The sequence below is a fragment of the Triticum urartu genome, unplaced genomic scaffold, assembly GCF_056163025.1.
Source record: "Triticum urartu cultivar PI428250 unplaced genomic scaffold, HENAU_Tu73 scaffold2, whole genome shotgun sequence".
NCBI classification, from domain to species: Eukaryota; Viridiplantae; Streptophyta; class Magnoliopsida; order Poales; family Poaceae; genus Triticum; species Triticum urartu.
The window spans coordinates 7,049,909-7,068,427 of record NW_028260368.1 but is presented as its reverse complement, the minus strand read 5'-3'; the positions used below and the strand labels follow the sequence as shown (position 1 = coordinate 7,068,427).

The 18,519-nt window shown below is 35.4% G+C and overlaps 4 non-coding genes across 4 annotated transcripts; 3 read left to right on the top strand and 1 right to left on the bottom strand.

The window, feature by feature from the left end:
• Nucleotides 1-3,239: 3,239 nt before the first annotated feature.
• Nucleotides 3,240-3,311, bottom strand: TRNAT-GGU (transfer RNA threonine (anticodon GGU)). Its single transcript has one exon. It is a non-coding gene; the product is annotated as a tRNA-Thr (tRNA).
• Nucleotides 3,312-5,269: 1,958 nt separating this feature from the next.
• Nucleotides 5,270-5,343, top strand: TRNAM-CAU (transfer RNA methionine (anticodon CAU)). The gene has a single exon. It is a non-coding gene; the product is annotated as a tRNA-Met (tRNA).
• A 1,347-nt stretch (nucleotides 5,344-6,690) lies between these two features.
• TRNAS-UGA (transfer RNA serine (anticodon UGA)) lies at nucleotides 6,691-6,778 on the top strand. Its single transcript has one exon. It is a non-coding gene; the product is annotated as a tRNA-Ser (tRNA).
• A 3,627-nt stretch (nucleotides 6,779-10,405) lies between these two features.
• On the top strand, nucleotides 10,406-10,493 carry TRNAS-GCU (transfer RNA serine (anticodon GCU)). The gene has a single exon. It is a non-coding gene; the product is annotated as a tRNA-Ser (tRNA).
• The last annotated feature ends 8,026 nt before the right edge of the window (nucleotides 10,494-18,519 follow it).

Below are 18,519 nucleotides of genomic sequence, written 5' to 3'. Positions count from 1 at the left end.
AAGACTTACTAATTATTATACATTTTTTTATCGTACATCTTATGTTACCTACATACACTAAAGTAAGGACTACTTAATTCTAACGAGAATCAGATTAAATAGGTCGATCAAAAATCAATTTAGGAGTTGTATTATGGATAAAATCTCTTCATTCTTTCATAGAATGATACAAAGCAAGGCTGCAGGGTTTAGGTCAAAAATAAACATTAGGTAAGGTAGGTATCCAATAAATATTTATCTATCGATAATTTTATGGTATATTCGGGCGTCCTTTGCTTAAAAAAAAAAAAAAGAGTAACAAAAGGAATAAAAAATCTTCCTATTCCCGCTTCTTCTATTCAGGACATCATTCCCGTACTCTTTCTTTTTTAAGGAAAAAAGGGCTATAGTATCTCGTATTTTTAATGCTCTCTAATTCTACCAGAATTCCTATAAGAATTTGTTAGGAGTAAATTCCTTGAACTGATTGATCCATGGCCTTAGGGCGGAATCCCTTTTTGACTCTGTACCCTTGATTCCACTATGATTATTGATCAATAGTAGAATAATCCCTTCATAGAAATAGGAGACATAATTTAGATGGATATAGTAAGTCTCGCTTGGGCTGCTTTAATGGTAGTCTTTACATTTTCTCTTTCACTAGTAGTATGGGGAAGGAGTGGACTCTAGGGATACTACTAATTGATTAAGTAATCAAATTGTTGTATCAATTCTTTTCTTTAATGGATCATTTTGCATTAATCATTTTGTCAAACGTTATTCTTTAATCTTTTTCTTTAGTTTTGTTTCACTCCTGTAAGAAACTCTTGTATTGTAAGTTGTAATGTAAGAAAGAGCCATTATACCAATTCAGAATTTCTACTAGAAATGACGAATGGTTAAAAAAAGTTCTATACATAAGAAAATTAGACTTTCTTCCACGGAACTATTCACGGCATATCACACATTTTCCATTTCCTTTTACTTTTTACTATAGTCTATTCTTCATATTATTTTTCTTTCCTTCCATGGATTCTTTGGTCAAGAATTGTCTTAGATTTTTTTATTTTGACCTGATTGAAATTAAGTGGATGCAATGAAAAAAGAAATTGAATTAGACTACTTAACTATTTCAATCTACTAATCTATTCTATGTAGATTCAAAGATAATATAATAGAAAGAATCTAAAGTGTCGTAGAAAAAACTATATGTAGTTCTTTCTACCACACTTTAAGATTCCAACCAGATCCTTTCATTTAAGACTTGGATTTTTTTTATTTAATCCCTTTTTAATTTCTTCAATGATTAATTGGAATTCCAATTAATTATTTTGGCTGACTGTTTTTACATAAATAATAAGTAAAAAAGAAGTAGGAACTAGAATGAACAGTGCAGTAGCAATAAATGCGAGAATATTGACTTCCATAACCTCTTTATTTTTTATTTTCACAATAACTCGGGATGTAATCCCATGGAGAGGAAAAAGGGGTATCTTGTAAATTCAAGGGTAGGGCTTGCATTCTGATAATACTGAATCAATTCAATATTATGAATATCGGATCTATCAAATCAATTCATGGATGAGAGTTATATTTCACGGATGAGAGTTATATAGTATAACATAGGAAGATCCTCTATCCACACTAAGACCAAAATGGGTTTTTTGATTGGATTAGGAATTCCCTCTTTTTTAATCCTTTTCTACTTTTTCTTTTCTATATCTCTAACCCACGAGCTTTCTTAATCTTATACTTTCTTAATCTTATACAATTTCCCTTCCTTTTTCTTATAGTTATACATACAATTATGTATGTATTATATGACCAACTTTCACTTTCTATGGGTCACATAGACATCCAAATAAGCAGTAGAAGTGAGATGGGGAAAAGAGGTCTGAAATAAAAAGGGAATACGATTTATGTATGGATTCCGGTAAAATACCGGTACTCTATTCCATAAGAGTGGAATAGGAAATTAAGATGAGGATGGTATCATCATAAAGAAAGATAGAGTAATATAATATCCTAAATTCTACTAATCCACATATCGTATGTGTGTCTTTCTTTATCGATTGGGAGTAGTGAAAAAAAAATTCCTATATGCCCTCCCTCCCTCTTTAATGAGAGATGCAAAATAAAAAAGTGAAGTAAGGGTGCCCTGTGGGTATTTGATCTTGCTCCCTGCCCCTTTTTTTCATGGAAAAAGGAAATATCAATTTCTCCATTCATTGAACCCTAGTTCGGGACTGACGGGGCTCGAACCCGCAGCTTCCGCCTTGACAGGGCGGTGCTCTGACCAATTGAACTACAATCCCCGCGGGGTGTATGGCATACCCATTCTTAAATAGAACCATAAGAAGATTCGATTCGTCTTTCGTACTCTAAGAAATAGACGAATCATATACTACATACCCACATATTATATTATACGTGGGTATAGTGAGAGTGACATAACTAGTATGTCGTGATTTTTTATCACTAAAAATGGATAATAATCCAGCCTTCAATAAGAAAAACTCTTTTGTTTGTAAGAAAGGAATGAGAGATATGGATTAGAAAAAAAAATTTCCCTTTTTTCTTTATCTTTTATTTCTATAGATCAGACATTTTATTTTATGGAAGAAAAACAAAAGGATTTAGTTCATACTCACGAAGCCCTAGATTTTTGGTTTGGGCCGAGCTGGATTTGAACCAGCGTAGACATTGTCAACGAATTTACAGTCCGTCCCCATTAACCACTCGGGCATCGACCCAGGAAGAATTTATTCTAGGGTTTTTGCTAATCTATGATTAACCTCCTTTCATAATACTCCCTACCCCCAGGGGAAGTCGAATCCCCGCTGCCTCCTTGAAAGAGAGATGTCCTGAACCACTAGACGATAGGGGCATCACTAGACGATAGGGCCATATACAACCGCTCGTGATTATACTATAATCATAGTATGAGCAGTTTTTTGGAATTGTCAATATACTCGAAAAGTATAAATAGATCCAAAGCAAAGAGTTTTTCCAACTTTTCTGTTATGTTTTCATCTAGGATTTTTTTTAGTTGATCGTTATAGATTAATTCTCCGTGCTTCATTTAGTGTTCATACCAAAAATGCATCCATCCCGCACTAAGTCATAAAATTCTCTAAAAATATAGAGAAAGTTTCAAAAACAAAGAAAAAAAGTGAATCAATTTAGTAGAAAAGTACTCTATCAGATTCGAACCAACGACTTACGTCTTAGCACGAGATTACTCTACCACTAATTTAAAAAGCCCTTTATCGGATTTGAACCGATGACTTATGCCTTACCATGGCATTACTCTACCACTGAGTTAAAAGGGCTTTTTATTTAATTCAAAAATTAGCCACTTGGATTTCCCATTATGGGTCTACTGCATAATGTACATATTATATATATAATATATAGAGATAGAGAGAGAGACATTATGTAGAGATTGTATATGTATATATCGATATCTTGAGAGCTCAAAATAAAATTAATAAAAAAAAACATACCCTACATAACATATCCAACTCTTCTTGGTTCAGGGTTTTCCGTTTCCGAAGACTAGTAAAATAGGCGGATTCTGGAACCCCAAGGATTCAACGGTATATGGATATGGAAAATATAAGATTTCCGATCCTAGCGGGAAAAGGCGGGGAACAGATACCCAATAGGATATAGGATCCTTGGGAGGAACTTTTGGTAATGGCCTTGATCCTCTATGCTATTTTTTATGTGTTCTTAGTTCTATTGAACTTTTTGCATTCTTTTAAACAAGAATCTAATAAACTAGAATTGAGTCAGTGGAAAAAAGGAGAGAGAGGAAAGTGTTAAATGGAGAGAGTCGACTAATCAGAGACTTTTAGGATCTTCTTTACATCAGGTAAATCTGTCGGCCCTGTCCGTTTTTTTCTTTAAGTTACGACTCTTTGCTGCTTACTTCTATCAAGCCATAGGGAAAGTCTATGATGAATTTGGAAAACTCATCTCACTCTTACTCTATGGCTCGGACTTAATGGGGGAAGAAAACATCTTCCATAATTTCTTTTTTGTTCAATTCTGGACAAAAAAGAAAAGGAAAAAAGGAATTTATAGGGACAGTGTTACCCCCTATATCCCCTAGTTTATATTGTAGGAATAATAAAACAATTTAGCAGTCTGACACACTTACGTCCTTGCAAAGTAAATAATTATTATTGTAGTCGTAACCGTAGAATAGGATCCTAATCAAAATAAATACATTTGGTTCAGGCGCTATTAGCATGGTAAGAAAAGATTTTTTTTACAGACCAGAGGGGCTATCTAAATCCTAAAGTAAAGGCGAGCGATCGAAGTAGAAGTACCAACGGCTCAGTGTCATGAACCTTCTCCATCTGATTCAATAAGGGGGAATTAGCCTTCTTGTCAAATGGCTATCCTTGACAAAGGGTACCATTTATACCATAATCTACAATGTAGCGGGTATAGTTTAGTGGTAAAAGTGTGATTCGTTCTATTAATAACTGAATTTGAAATGATATACTTAAGGCATCCTTAAGTTTTTTATTTTTATATTCCGATGAAAACTTTAGTTCTTATAAAGGATTAAATCCTTTTCCTCTCAATAGCATATTGAGGAAGAATATACATTCTGGCGATTTGTATCCAAAGACTAATTTAAATTGCATCCAAAATAAAAATAGGATTATGAGTACAGAGTCGCGAAGCATAATTTTGCATTGGATTAAGTATTCCAATTTTGAAAATATGAGTAAAGGATCTATGGATGAAGATACAAAAAAGTTGATTTCCAATCGTAACTAAATCTTCTTAAAATAAGGAATAAGGAAGCCAAATAGCTAAAAAACGATAGTTTTGGTTTACTAGAACCATCCGCATATTGTTTCAGCTCGGTGGAAACCCAATTCTTTTCCTCAGGATCTCTTGAATGAAATTAGGGAACGAAGTAAGTAGATTAGATGAATTTAGATAGAATTTCTATCTCCTACTCTATAAGGATCATCTAGAAAGCGGAGAGCTTTGGTTCCATTCAAATAGAAAAGCTGACATAGATGTTAAGTGGTGAGAATATCCATAAAGGAGCCGAATGAAATCAAAATTTCATGTTCGGTTTTGAATTAGAGACGTTAAAAATAATCAACCAACGTCGACTATAACCCCTAGCCTTCCAAGCTAACGATGCGGGTTCGATTCCCGCTACCCGCTCCATTCTGTATAAAAGGAGTATTCTATTTGTCTAGACATGTTAGAGGCTTGTATTCAAGCCTTTTTTGTCCACCAGTTTCTGGTACTCCAGAGCGGAGTAGAGCAGTTTGGTAGCTCACGAGGCTCATAACCTTGAGGTCACGGGTTCGATTCCCGTCTCCGCACTTAGCAGTCTGTATAAAAGGACTATTCTATTTCTCTAGATATGTATGGTAGAGGGGCGTATCCAACCCTTTTTTATTCATTAGTTCCCGGCCCTAGAGGGCAAAATTGAGCAGTTTGCGAAGTCACTTGCCTTCAAAAAAAGAAGGCGCAAGGCCTCTCCCTACCCTGCAGAAAATAAAAATGAAACGAAAGGGACAGTCTACCTCTCCCTTCCCTTTAAAAAAAGTTTGCCCGTTGTTTGTCTCAGTTAATACCCAATTTTTGGAGCTCTGTTGGCGAGTTCTATTTCTGCCTCTGGAGCGCCCTCTTTTTTTGAGTGGGATGCAAAGGAAGGGTAAGATAGTAAGGGATACGGCACTAGACTAACACCTAATTAATACTTAATTTAATATAAGTAGTTAAACAGTTAACTAGACTAAACTTTTTATCATAGTACTTTGATAAATTAAGCGGGCGAGCGGCGGGAATCGAACCCGTATCTTCTCCTTGGCAAGGAGATATTTTACCATTGAACTACGCTCGCTACGGTATATATTTTATAGCGTATATCCGCCTGGGTCGACCTTCTATGTCTGGGTCGACCGTTTCATTTCATTTTCTATTATATTAGAGTTTTCCTTTTTTTATTATCTGTCAATGAATATTCTAATGGGAATGGAATTTCATAATACTGAAAGAGAAGAGCTAGCAATTCGGAACGCAAATTGCGTTTTAATACGTCTCACTATTCTAATTTTTTAGAAGAAATGGCCTTTATTATTTCTTTTTTATGGGGTTAATAAATATTAACCAAATTTCATTTAAGAAATGAGAGAATTCAGAATAGCTACGAGAAAGACTAGTCCAATCCATAATGATGTACCGGAAAATACAACATTTTTATTATTTGACCAACCATCAGGAGAAGCAAATACAAGGGGTACACTAATTACTAAGACTGAGGAAGTCGCAATTAATGCAAAAACAGCTAATTGGAAAGCAATAGTCATATTTCTAATCCTCCAAGCTACCATCAAATAAAGTTGACTACATATTTGATCCCTCACTTAAACCAAAATTGTAAAAAAATACAAGAAGTAGGAGGGGTTTAATCATGAATCCATTGATTCTTCTCTTTAATTCAAATTTATTACTTAAACCGCTTTTTTATTTGGATATGGGGGTGAGAAGAGATTATTTACTCTTTATTTCACAAGCGGGTATAGCGGATCCTGTATCCGTGTATACAGTATACAGAGATATATCGAAAAGGAACTTGTATCTGATATCTTTCTAGAGGCTAATAAATCTTTTTATTTTTTATATGGCTATGTTCTATTTGTAGGAGTAAAATAAGGATTAGGCTGTGGAGAGATGGCTGAGTGGTTGATAGCTCCGGTCTTGAAAACCGGTATAGTTCTAGGAACTATCGAGGGTTCGAATCCCTCTCTCTCCTTTTGCTTATTGAATACGTTTGTTTCTTTCATTTTTATTTATTTTTTTTTTCTGTCCCTTATCTTTCTTTCATAAAAAGGAATGAATGGCTCGGCTAGATGGAATAACCGAGCCAGAACAGAAAAAAAGTAGAACAGGTATAAATAAGAAAATCTTAGTTAAGAGGGTTCATGTAAAGAACAGGTTCCAAATCACGATCGATTCCCTTTTCAAAACCTGCTGCAGCAGCTCGGGCTCTTCCTGCATGCCATAAATGGCCCACAAAAAAGAAGAATCCTAGAACAAAATGAGAAGTTGATAACCAACTTCTAGGAGAGACATAATTAACTGCATTGATCTCGGTAGCTACGCCACCCACGGAATTTAAAGAGCCTAAAGGAGCGTGGGTCATATATTCTGCTGAGCGTCGTTCTTGCCAAGGTTGTATGTCTTTTTTCAACCTACTCAAGTCCAAACCGTTGGGGCCCCTTAGAGGTTCTAACCATGGAGCACGAAGGTCCCAAAAACGCATAGTTTCCCCTCCAAAGATAACCTCCCCAGTTGGGGAACGCATTAGATATTTACCTAAACCTGTGGGTCCTTGAGCGGATCCCACATTAGCTCCAAGACGCTGGTCTCTAACTAGAAAAGTAAATGCTTGAGCTTGAGAAGCTTCTGGCCCGGTGGGTCCATAAAACTCACTCGGATAAGCTGTATTATTGAACCATACAAAACAACAAGCGATAAAACCAAAGACAGATAAAGCAGCTAAACTATAAGACAAGTAAGCTTCTCCAGACCATACAAATGCACGGCGAGCCCATGCGAAGGGTTTGGTTAAAATATGCCAAATTCCGCCAAATACACAAATAAAACCCAACCATACATGCCCACCAATTATATCTTCTAAATCATCTACACTAACAATCCACCCTTCTCCACCAAAAGGAGATTTTAGTAAATAACCAAATATAACACTGGGACTAAGGGTCAAATTGGTAATTTTTCTTACATCTCCCCCCCCAGGGGCCCAGGTATCATATACACCGCCAAAATAAAGAGCCTTGAGTACTAGAAGAAAAGCACCTAGACCTAACAAAATTAAGTGAATACCCAAAATTGTAGTCATTTTATTTCTATCTTTCCAGACATAACCAAAGAATGGAAAAGATTCCTCAAGAGTCTCGGGTCCCAGAAGCGCGTGATAAATGCCACCGAAGCCTAAGACTGCGGAGGAAATTAGGTGAAGTACGCCAGATACAAAGTACGGAAAAGTATCTAGAACTTCCCCCCCTGGCCCTACTCCCCAACCTAGAGTAGCTAAGTGTGGAAGTAAAATCAACCCTTGTTCATACATGGGCTTTTCTGGTACGAAATGGGCCACTTCAAATAGGTTCATTGCTCCGGCCCAGAATACGATTAATCCGGCATGAGCTACATGAGCTCCAAGCAGTTTACCGGACAAATTGATAAGTCTGGCATTCCCAGCCCACCAAGCAAAGCCGGTGGTTTCTTGGTCACGACCAGCTAAAACGAAAGTTCCATTAAAGAGCGTTTCCACGTGGTAGAACCTCCTCAGGGAATATAAGATTTTCATGAGGCTGATCCTGAGCTGCCATCCACGCACGAATACCCTCGTTTAAAAGAATATTTTTGGTGTAGAAAGTCTCAAATTCAGGATCTTCCGCTGCACGGATTTCCTGGGAAACAAAGTCATAGGCACGTAAGTTCAGAGCCAAGCCAACTACGCCAATAGCACTCATCCATAAACCGGTGACGGGTACAAATAGCATAAAGAAATGTAACCAACGTTTATTGGAAAAAGCAACACCAAAGATTTGGGACCAAAAGCGGTTAGCAGTGACCATTGAATAAGTTTCTTCAGCTTGAGTTGGGTTAAAAGCACGGAAGGTATTTGCACCATCACCGTCCTCAAATAGAGTGTTTTCTACGGTCGCTCCATGAATAGCGCATAGCAGAGCCGCACCTAATACTCCGGCAACTCCCATCATATGAAATGGGTTCAACGTCCAATTATGAAATCCTTGGAAGAAAAGGATGAATCGAAATATCGCTGCTACGCCAAAACTCGGCGCAAAGAACCAACCAGATTGCCCCAGTGGATAAATAAGGAATACAGAAACAAAAACAGCAATTGGACCAGAGAATGAGATTGCATTATAAGGCCGCAATTGAACAGACCGAGCAAGTTCAAATTGGCGTAACATGAAACCTATTAGTGCAAAAGCCCCGTGGAGAGCTACAAAAGTCCATAGACCGCCTAATTGACACCAACGAGTAAAATCTCCTTGTGCTTCGGGCCCCCATAGTAGCAACAAAGAGTGTGCTAAACTATTGGCAGGGGTAGAAACTGCTGCGGTTAAGAAATTACAACCTTCCAAATAGGAACTAGCCAATCCATGGGTATACCAAGAAGTTACAAAAGTTGTCCCTGTAAACCAACCCCCTAAAGCGAAATAAGCACAAGGAAAGAGCAATAGGCCAGACCATCCTACAAAAACGAAACGGTCCCTTCGTAACCAGTCATCCATAGTATCAAATAGATCATTTTCTTCTTTAGGAATTCTACCAAGGGCTATAGTCATAGTGATCCTCCTATTCAATTACTTCAACCATTTCCGAGCACCTCATATCACTTTCCAAGGCATATGATAGTTTTATTATCTGTGGACGATTTCTTTCTCGTTCAATGCCCTTTTTCAATGGTCTCGAAGAGAGAAATTTCCCATTTTTATCTATGGAGTCACAGTCACAACCGAGGTCGTGGTAAATCCATGAATTTGATTCGATTTGTTTTTCTTATACTATTTATTTGTTTTTCTTATACTATAGAAATAGAAATAAATTGTTTTTCTTATACTATAGAAAGAAATAAACCTTTGAATTCAGCATTATTCCAAGACTCCTATTTCAAAGTCTATCTTTTAAGGGAAAAATGCAAATAAAAGTAACCCTTCTTTTCCCATTCCCTCTCTATTGCATGGGTGGAAGAACTAAAATAATAGAGGATTCTGAAAAAAAAAAATGGACCTTCGAAATCCAATTTTATGTGTAGCGCAAAGGAGTTGCGATTTCTTCTTATTCCTATAGAACATCTAGTAACAAGAATATGAAATCGTAAATAGCGAAAAATTCTTGTCTTGCGCGGTCTAAGTCTAAGGAAATAAAAAAAATTCGCTTATACAATTTCATCTACATCGAATTTATATATCAGAATAGCGGATAGAGGCATCATTAAAGGAGTCAGGTCTACTTACTTTATGCTTCTTTCCAATTTTATGGTGGATTTGATAAGAACCCTTTTTGCTTTCTTGATAAATAATCGACAAAAAAAGCGTTTTTTTTATATAACCTGCTTGTTTTATTATAATTATAACAAGTCCTATATGGAAATGCCCGCTAAAGAGAAAATCTATTTGATTGTCTCTCGGCCAATATCGATTTTTAGAAAGAAAAAACAAGAATTTTCTTCTTTTTTTATTAACATTAAGAAAAAAGAATATAATTAAAATGGAATTGGCAATATAATTTTTATAGACTTTTGAAAGAAAAAAAAGGGGTTTTTTGCAACCGTTATTTCTTATTTCTTGCCTATATCATATCACGGAAACCTTTCGCTTTGGAACGTGGAGAGATGGCTGAGTGGACTAAAGCGGCGGATTGCTAATCCGTTGTACAATTTTTTTGTACCGAGGGTTCGAATCCCTCTCTTTCCGCTCCCTTGGATCATTTGGGACTTTCGAATTGGAAAGAATTCTGACCCCCGGATTTTCTCATAGATAAATGTACGAAACAAATCCAATAAGAAAAAAAAAAACTGAATTTTTACTCCTCGCGTCCAGGATTCCGTCCTGGGTCATTAGATAAGAATCCAAAGATAAAGAGTGAAACAAAGAATATCACTACTGTATAAACAAAAAGTTTGAGAGTAAGCATTACATAATCTCCAAGATTTTTTTTTAAGGAATAGATTACCAGTTTTTCCTTACCACACGGATCCACTAGGATGGTTTTTTTTTATACCTAAAAATGCAAAAAAGAATTCTTGAAAAAAATTGCAAGAATTCTTTTATAATAAGCACTCTTATCAATAGCAAAAATAGGGTTAGGTGGTTAGGTATTGTGTAGGTACCTTTAGGTACCTGCTCAACCTAGGTGCAGGGGAGTAGAAAGGCTGATCCAAATTTATTGCTGTAGCTACCCATTCAATGTAGAAGAATTTAAATTTTAGAATCGAAGGTTCATAATATAAAAATATAAAACTTCTCGGCTTTTACCCATTTTAAAATTTTTTTGGAATGAACACATCATTCAATTTGGCATACAGAGTACTAAAGATTTCATCGAAAACTTACAGCAGCTTGCCAAACAAAGGCTAATAGAAAAAAGAATAGAGGTATAACAGGCATAATATCCACGATTGGATTGAAAATAGCATAAGCTTCGGGTAATTTGGCAAAGAAAAAACTAGTAGGATAAAGAACAGAATTAAAACAGATACAGGTTAAACTAAGTATATTAGGCATAACAAGCATTTCATTCTTGTAGAGTAAATAATTGGATTTTTCTTGAGTTATTTTTTTAAGGGAAAGAAGGAAAAGGCAGATTCAAAATCTTTTTTCTTCGGACTTTCCCAAACACAAAATACCTCCTTGTATTCGCACTCTCAAATGAGAGTGGAATAAATTCGACTTTCATATAATATCTTAATAGAATTCCATGTAATGATCAATGCATTTTTTTGATTCTATATTATCCGCATGTGTAGAATACTAGCAAGAGAATATCCCTCCTTTTTTATGTAATTGAAATGGTATTGACGAATAACAAATAAACATACTAGTGTTTATTAGTGTCGCATAAAACCCGAAATGGGGCGTGGCCAAGTGGTAAGGCAGCGGGTTTTGGTCCCGTTACTCGGAGGTTCGAATCCTTCCGTCCCAGATTGTTTCTGATGAAACAAACGGTGAAATCATATAGTATTCCGTACGAGACAAAAGTTTATTAAAGAGAATAATGATATCTTATTCTTTCTCAGAAAACATAATAAAGTCTTAAGTCCAGTCAAATTGACTATCTTTATTTTCATGAAAAAATGGGATCTATCAAGCACATTCAGGATATGCCTCTACTATAAAATCACTTAGTCATATTTTTTTCTTCCTTTTGGTATTCGAGTTGAAGAAGTACGAGAATTCTATAACTACCAAAAACTTTCAATCTTTTCATTGGAATAGTTTATTTAGTTATTATAGTTAATTGTTTTTGGTACTGAAAAAATATATTACTACTAGAATTCTAATTCTAGTAATTAAATTAATTAAACTTTTTTGGAGGTTGATAGTTTATTTATTGAGGAAGAGTCAATCCTTCTTTTCTCACTTCAAGATTGATCATCTCGAGCCATCCGTTGAGGGTGGAAATTTAAGAATAAATAAGTTTTAAGCAAACTTGTTTAGTCGTCTTTTTCAAACTATGTTTCATTCATATGATAGAATTTTAATATGGGTTTAAATAAATTGGATCTTGGCGGAGGCTTCCCGGATAAATACTTACTTTCTTTTATCCATATTGCTCCATAGATAGCAAGTTTTAATTAGTATAAAAAAACTAAACCAATGACTATTCATGATTCCATCCATATTGGATCAATTCTCTATACCACTTTGCAATGAAAAGAGGAATGTTTGTTATGGTAAAACTTCGTTTAAAACGATGTGGTAGAAAGCAACGTGCGACTTGAAGGACATGATCGATTGTGGATTTTGCTATCCATCATTTTCCATAGTAATGAAAATGCTCTTGGCTCGACATAGCCTGTTCTATTCGTTCCGAACCAAATTTGCGCTGGGTTTAAGTAACATAGTACACGATGGAGCTCGAGAGGACAGAATTTTTTTTATCAAGGGAAAGAATCTAGGGTTAGTGAAAACTAATAAATTAGGCCAACTTTGTCAGTCTATCCTTAATATAGAAATAAATCGAAAGGTTAAAATAAGAAGAAAGTCCAATAAAAGTATATCAGAATCAATCCCTCTTATTAGATTTCTATAGAAGAGATAAATGCTTTATCGAAGGAAATAAGAAAAAAGGGTATGTTGCTACTCTTTTGAAAGAAAAAAATAGGAATTCCCGAAGTAATGTCTAAACCCAAGGATTTCACAAATCAAAGATAAAGGATTCCAGAACAAGTAAACACAATTTTCAATTGTCTCAACAACAGAGTTGGATTAGAATAAGGAATAAAAGTCAATTCGTTCGAAATGAGACAAAGAAAAGAGTTTAAAGACGACTCAAAAATTTTGGAAGGATTTTGCCTTCGAAGTTTGTCAGGCAAAATTAGCCCACTTGAGTCATGAGTATAAATGAAATTTGTTTTTTCTGTAAGGAAATTAATGCACGTCATAGTCTAATTTCTATTATTATCGACAGAAATTCGAATCATTTTCTCGAGCCGTATGAGGAGAAAACCTCATATACGTTTCTAGGGGGGGGCGTTGTTTATCTACATCTATCCCAATAAGCTGTCTATCGAATCGTTGCAATTGATGTTCGATCTCGAAGAGAAGGAAGAGATCTTCAAAAAGTAGGTTTTTATGATCCGATAAAGAATCAAACTTGTTTAAATGTTCCAGCTATTCTCTATTTCCTTGAAAAGGGTGCTCAACCAACAAGAACTGTTTATGATATTTTAAGGAAGGCAGAATTCTTTAAAGAAAAAGAAAGAACTTTGAGTTAATTGAAGAACTAAATGAATCAAAAAATAGGATAGGAGAAGATTATTAGTATTCCTAGTTGTCTAATTATTTAGACACAATTTACCTCTTTTTTAATCCTATTTGGATTTATATTATATCGTGCCAATCCAACATAAGCCCCTATTTTATTTACTTTTTCTATCTAATTTGTTTTCTTACCATTGTATTTCCATTGACAAAGGTCTATTGAACAAATAGAATTTGTAGATAGATGGGTCTCTTTATCCTCACTCCATATTCAATTTTTCCGCCTACACTTCGCTCAAATGATAAGGGTGTTCCTCTTGCATGTATTCTCATACAATATAATATATATTTTTTATAATATATATTTTTTGTTAATAAAAATCGCTAAAAATAAGGAGAATTTGGCCATCGTGATTAGGGTCGCTCTTTTTTTAACTTTACTTTAGTGGAATTTCACCGGACCTGTTCGTTTTGGCATTTGAGTGTTTTTCATGGTCGATAAAAAAAATCTTTTGATGTCTTGCTAGTTCAATGTTTTGACAGAAGCGCGCGGTGTAATTCCATTGATTTTTGGATTTCGATCGTATCTAAGATCCTTTTTTTATCTGGGTTGCTAACTCAATGGTAGAGTACTCGGCTTTTAAGTGCGACTATGATCTTTTACACATTTGGATGAAACAACAAATTCGTCCAGACTCTTGGTAGAGTCTAGAAGACCACGACTGATCCTCAAAGGTAATGAATGGAAAAAATAGCATGTCGTAATAAAATCAATCTTTTTTGAATGGAATCCAAAATTACGATTTTCTGGGTCTAATGAATAAATGGATAGAGCCTGGCTCCAATTCTGGTAAAATAAAAAGCAACGAGCTGAACTTCCTAATTGGAATGATTCCCCGCTCTAATTAGACGTTAAAAATAGATTAGTGCCGGATGCGGGGAAAGGTTGGGTTTTCCTATGAGTGGACCCTTTATTTTTTCTTTTTTTTTTTAGAAATCCTAATTATTCTTGATTATGGATTGAATAAGGGATGTTATGGATTGAATGTGTAAAAGAAGCAGTATATTGATAAAGAGGCTGTATTCCAAAGTCAAAAGAGCGATTGGCCTGCAAAAATAAAAAACTTGTTCTGTTCTTTTTTTTTAATTAGAACAAACATAAACTAATTGGGTAGAAAAGGAGCAGAAAAAGATCTGTGGATTAGACTCCCTTTCTTTCCAGGGTTTGTATTAAAAATGCAACACCCTGTTCTGACCATATTGCACTATGTATCATCATTCGATAAACCGAGAAATGCTTCTTCTCTCTGATTCAAGTAGAAATACAAATGGAAAAATTCGAAGGGTATTCAGAAAAACATAAATCTCGTCAACAATACTTTGTCTACCCACTTCTCTTTCAGGAATATATTTATGCATTTGCCCACCATTATGGATTAAATGGTTCTGAACCTGTGGAAATAGTTGTTAGTTGTAATAACAAGAAATTTAGTTCACTACTTGTGAAACGTTTAATTATTCGAATGTATCAGCAGAATTTTTTGGATAACTCGGTTAATCATCCTAACCAAGATCGATTATTGGATTACAAAAATTATTTTTATTCTGAGTTTTATTCTCAGATTCTATCTGAAGGGTTTGCGATCGTTGTGGAAATCCCATTCTCGCTACGGGAATTTTTTTGTCTGAAAGAAAAAGAAATACCAAAGTTTCAGAATTTACGCTCTATTCATTCAATATTTCCCTTTTTAGAAGACAAATTTTTGCATTTGGATTATCTATCACATATAGAAATACCCTATCCTATCCATTTGGAAATCCTGGTTCAACTCCTTCAATACCGTATCCAAGATGTTCCATCTTTGCATTTATTGCGATTCTTTCTCAACTATTATTCGAATTGGAATAGTTTTATTACTTCAATGAAATCCATTTTTTTTTTTCAAAAAGAAAATAAAAGACTATTTCAATTCCTATATAACTCTTATGTATCAGAATATGAATTTTTTTTGTTGTTTCTTCGTAAACAATCTTCTTGCTTACCATTAGCATCTTCTGGAACTTTTCTGGAACGAATCCACTTTTCTAGGAAGATGGAACATTTTGGGATAATGTACCCTGGTTTTTCTCGGAAAACCCTATGGTTCTTTATGGATCCTCTTATGCATTATGTTCGATATCAAGGAAAGGCAATTCTTGCATCAAAAGGCACTTTTTTTTTGAAGAAGAAATGGAAATGCTACCTTATCAATTTCTGGCAATATTATTTCTGTTTTTGGACTCAGCCGCGAAGAATCCATATAAACCAATTAGCAAACTCTTGCTTCGATTTTATGGGGTACCTTTCAAGTGTACAAAAAAGTTCTTTGTTAGTAAGGAATCAAATGCTGGAGAATTCATTTCTAATAGATACTCGAATGAAAAAATTCGATACCATAGTCCCCGCTACTCTCCTCATAGGATACTTATCAAAAGCTCAATTTTGTACTGGATCGGGGCATCCTATTAGTAAACCCATTTGGACAGATTTATCAGATTGGGATATTCTTGATCGATTTGGTCGGATATGTAGAAATCTTTTTCATTATCATAGTGGATCTTCGAAAAAACGGACTTTGTATCGACTAAAGTATATACTTCGACTTTCATGTGCTAGAACTTTAGCTCGTAAACATAAAAGCACGGTACGAACTTTTATGCAACGATTGGGTTCGGCATTTTTAGAAGAATTTTTTATGGAAGAAGAGCAAGTTTTTTCTTTGATGTTCACCAAAACAACTCTTTTTTCTTTCTGTGGATCACACACTGAGCGTATTTGGTATTTGGATATTATACGTATCAATGACCTGGTCAACCCTCTTAATTAATCATTAGACGAAATTAAGAAACAGGAAAGGGTTGATAAATGATCAAGAAAAAACTTTTCTATTTTTCATTCTGAAATGTTCTTTTTATTATAATAAAGAGTAGGTGAATCAACTTACTAATTAAAAAAATTAGTAGAACTTCCTCTTTGGAATAGAAATTGGCTATTTCTACATAGGGAAAGTCGTGTGCAATGAAAAATGCAAGCACGATTTGGGGAGGGATTTTTCTCTATTGTAACAAGGAAGAATTATCTACTCCATCCGACTAGTTCCGGGTTCGAGTCCCGGGCAACCCATATAGAAAAGACCCATCAAAGTTTTTCACTTTGACTCACTTCATTTACAAATACAAAATTATTGGTTTGGTTAATTTAGTTATATGGATAGCTAATCTTTGGGCTGACTTGGTTGACATTGGTATATAGTCTATGTTATACTGTTAAATAACAAGCCTTCTATTATCTATATTCTAGTTAATACGTGTGCTTGGGAGTCCTTGCAATTTGAATAAACCAAGATCTTACCATGACTGCAATTTTAGAGAGACGCGAAAGTACAAGCCTGTGGGGTCGCTTCTGCAACTGGATAACTAGCACTGAAAATCGTCTTTACATCGGATGGTTCGGTGTTTTGATGATCCCTACCTTATTGACCGCAACTTCTGTATTTATTATCGCCTTCATCGCTGCCCCTCCAGTAGATATTGATGGTATTCGTGAGCCTGTTTCTGGTTCTTTACTTTATGGAAACAATATTATCTCTGGTGCTATTATCCCTACTTCTGCGGCGATCGGATTGCACTTTTACCCAATTTGGGAAGCTGCATCTGTTGATGAGTGGTTATACAATGGTGGTCCTTATGAGCTAATTGTTCTACACTTCTTACTTGGTGTAGCTTGTTATATGGGTCGTGAGTGGGAACTTAGTTTCCGTCTGGGTATGCGTCCTTGGATTGCTGTTGCATATTCAGCTCCTGTTGCAGCTGCTACTGCTGTTTTCTTGATTTACCCTATTGGTCAAGGAAGCTTTTCTGATGGTATGCCTTTAGGAATCTCTGGTACTTTCAACTTTATGATTGTATTCCAGGCAGAGCACAACATCCTTATGCATCCATTCCACATGTTAGGTGTAGCTGGTGTATTCGGCGGTTCCCTATTCAGTGCTATGCATGGTTCCTTGGTAACCTCTAGTTTGATCAGGGAAACTACTGAAAATGAATCCGCTAATGAGGGTTACAAATTTGGTCAAGAGGAAGAAACTTATAATATTGTGGCTGCTCATGGTTATTTTGGCCGATTAATCTTCCAATATGCTAGTTTCAACAACTCTCGTTCTTTACACTTCTTCTTGGCTGCTTGGCCTGTAGTAGGAATCTGGTTCACTGCTTTAGGTATTAGTACTATGGCTTTCAACCTAAATGGTTTCAATTTCAACCAATCTGTAGTTGATAGTCAAGGTCGCGTTATTAATACTTGGGCTGATATCATCAACCGTGCTAACCTTGGTATGGAAGTAATGCACGAACGTAATGCTCACAACTTCCCTCTAGACTTAGCTGCTGTTGAAGTTCCATCTATTAATGGATAAGGTTTTTCTGCTAACATATAAGAATTTTTGAAGACAGAAATACCCAATATCTTGTTCTAGCAAGATATTGGGTATTTCTGTCTTTATTTTGAATCTTTTTTTCTTCTTAATCTTTCTATTCAGAATTCAGTTAACGACGAGATTTAGTATCCTTTCTTGCATTTTCATAACTCGTGAAATGCCGAGTAGGCACGAATTCCCCCAATTTGCGACCTACCATAGGATTTGTTATGTAAATAGGTATATGTTCCTTTCCATTATGAATCGCGATTGTATGGCCAACCATTGTGGGTAGAATGCTAGATGCCCGGGACCACGTTACTATTGTTTCTTTCTCCTCCTTCATATTGACCTTTTCTATCTTTGCCAATAAATGATGAGCTACAAAAGGATTCGTTTTTTTTCGTGTCACAGCTGATTACTCCTTTTTTCCTTTTTAAAGAGTGGCATTCTATGTCCAATATCTCGATCGAAGTACGGAGGTCAGAATAAATAGAATAATGATCAATGGAAAAAAGAAAAAAATCCTTTAGCTGGATAAGGGGCGGATGTAGCCAAGTGGA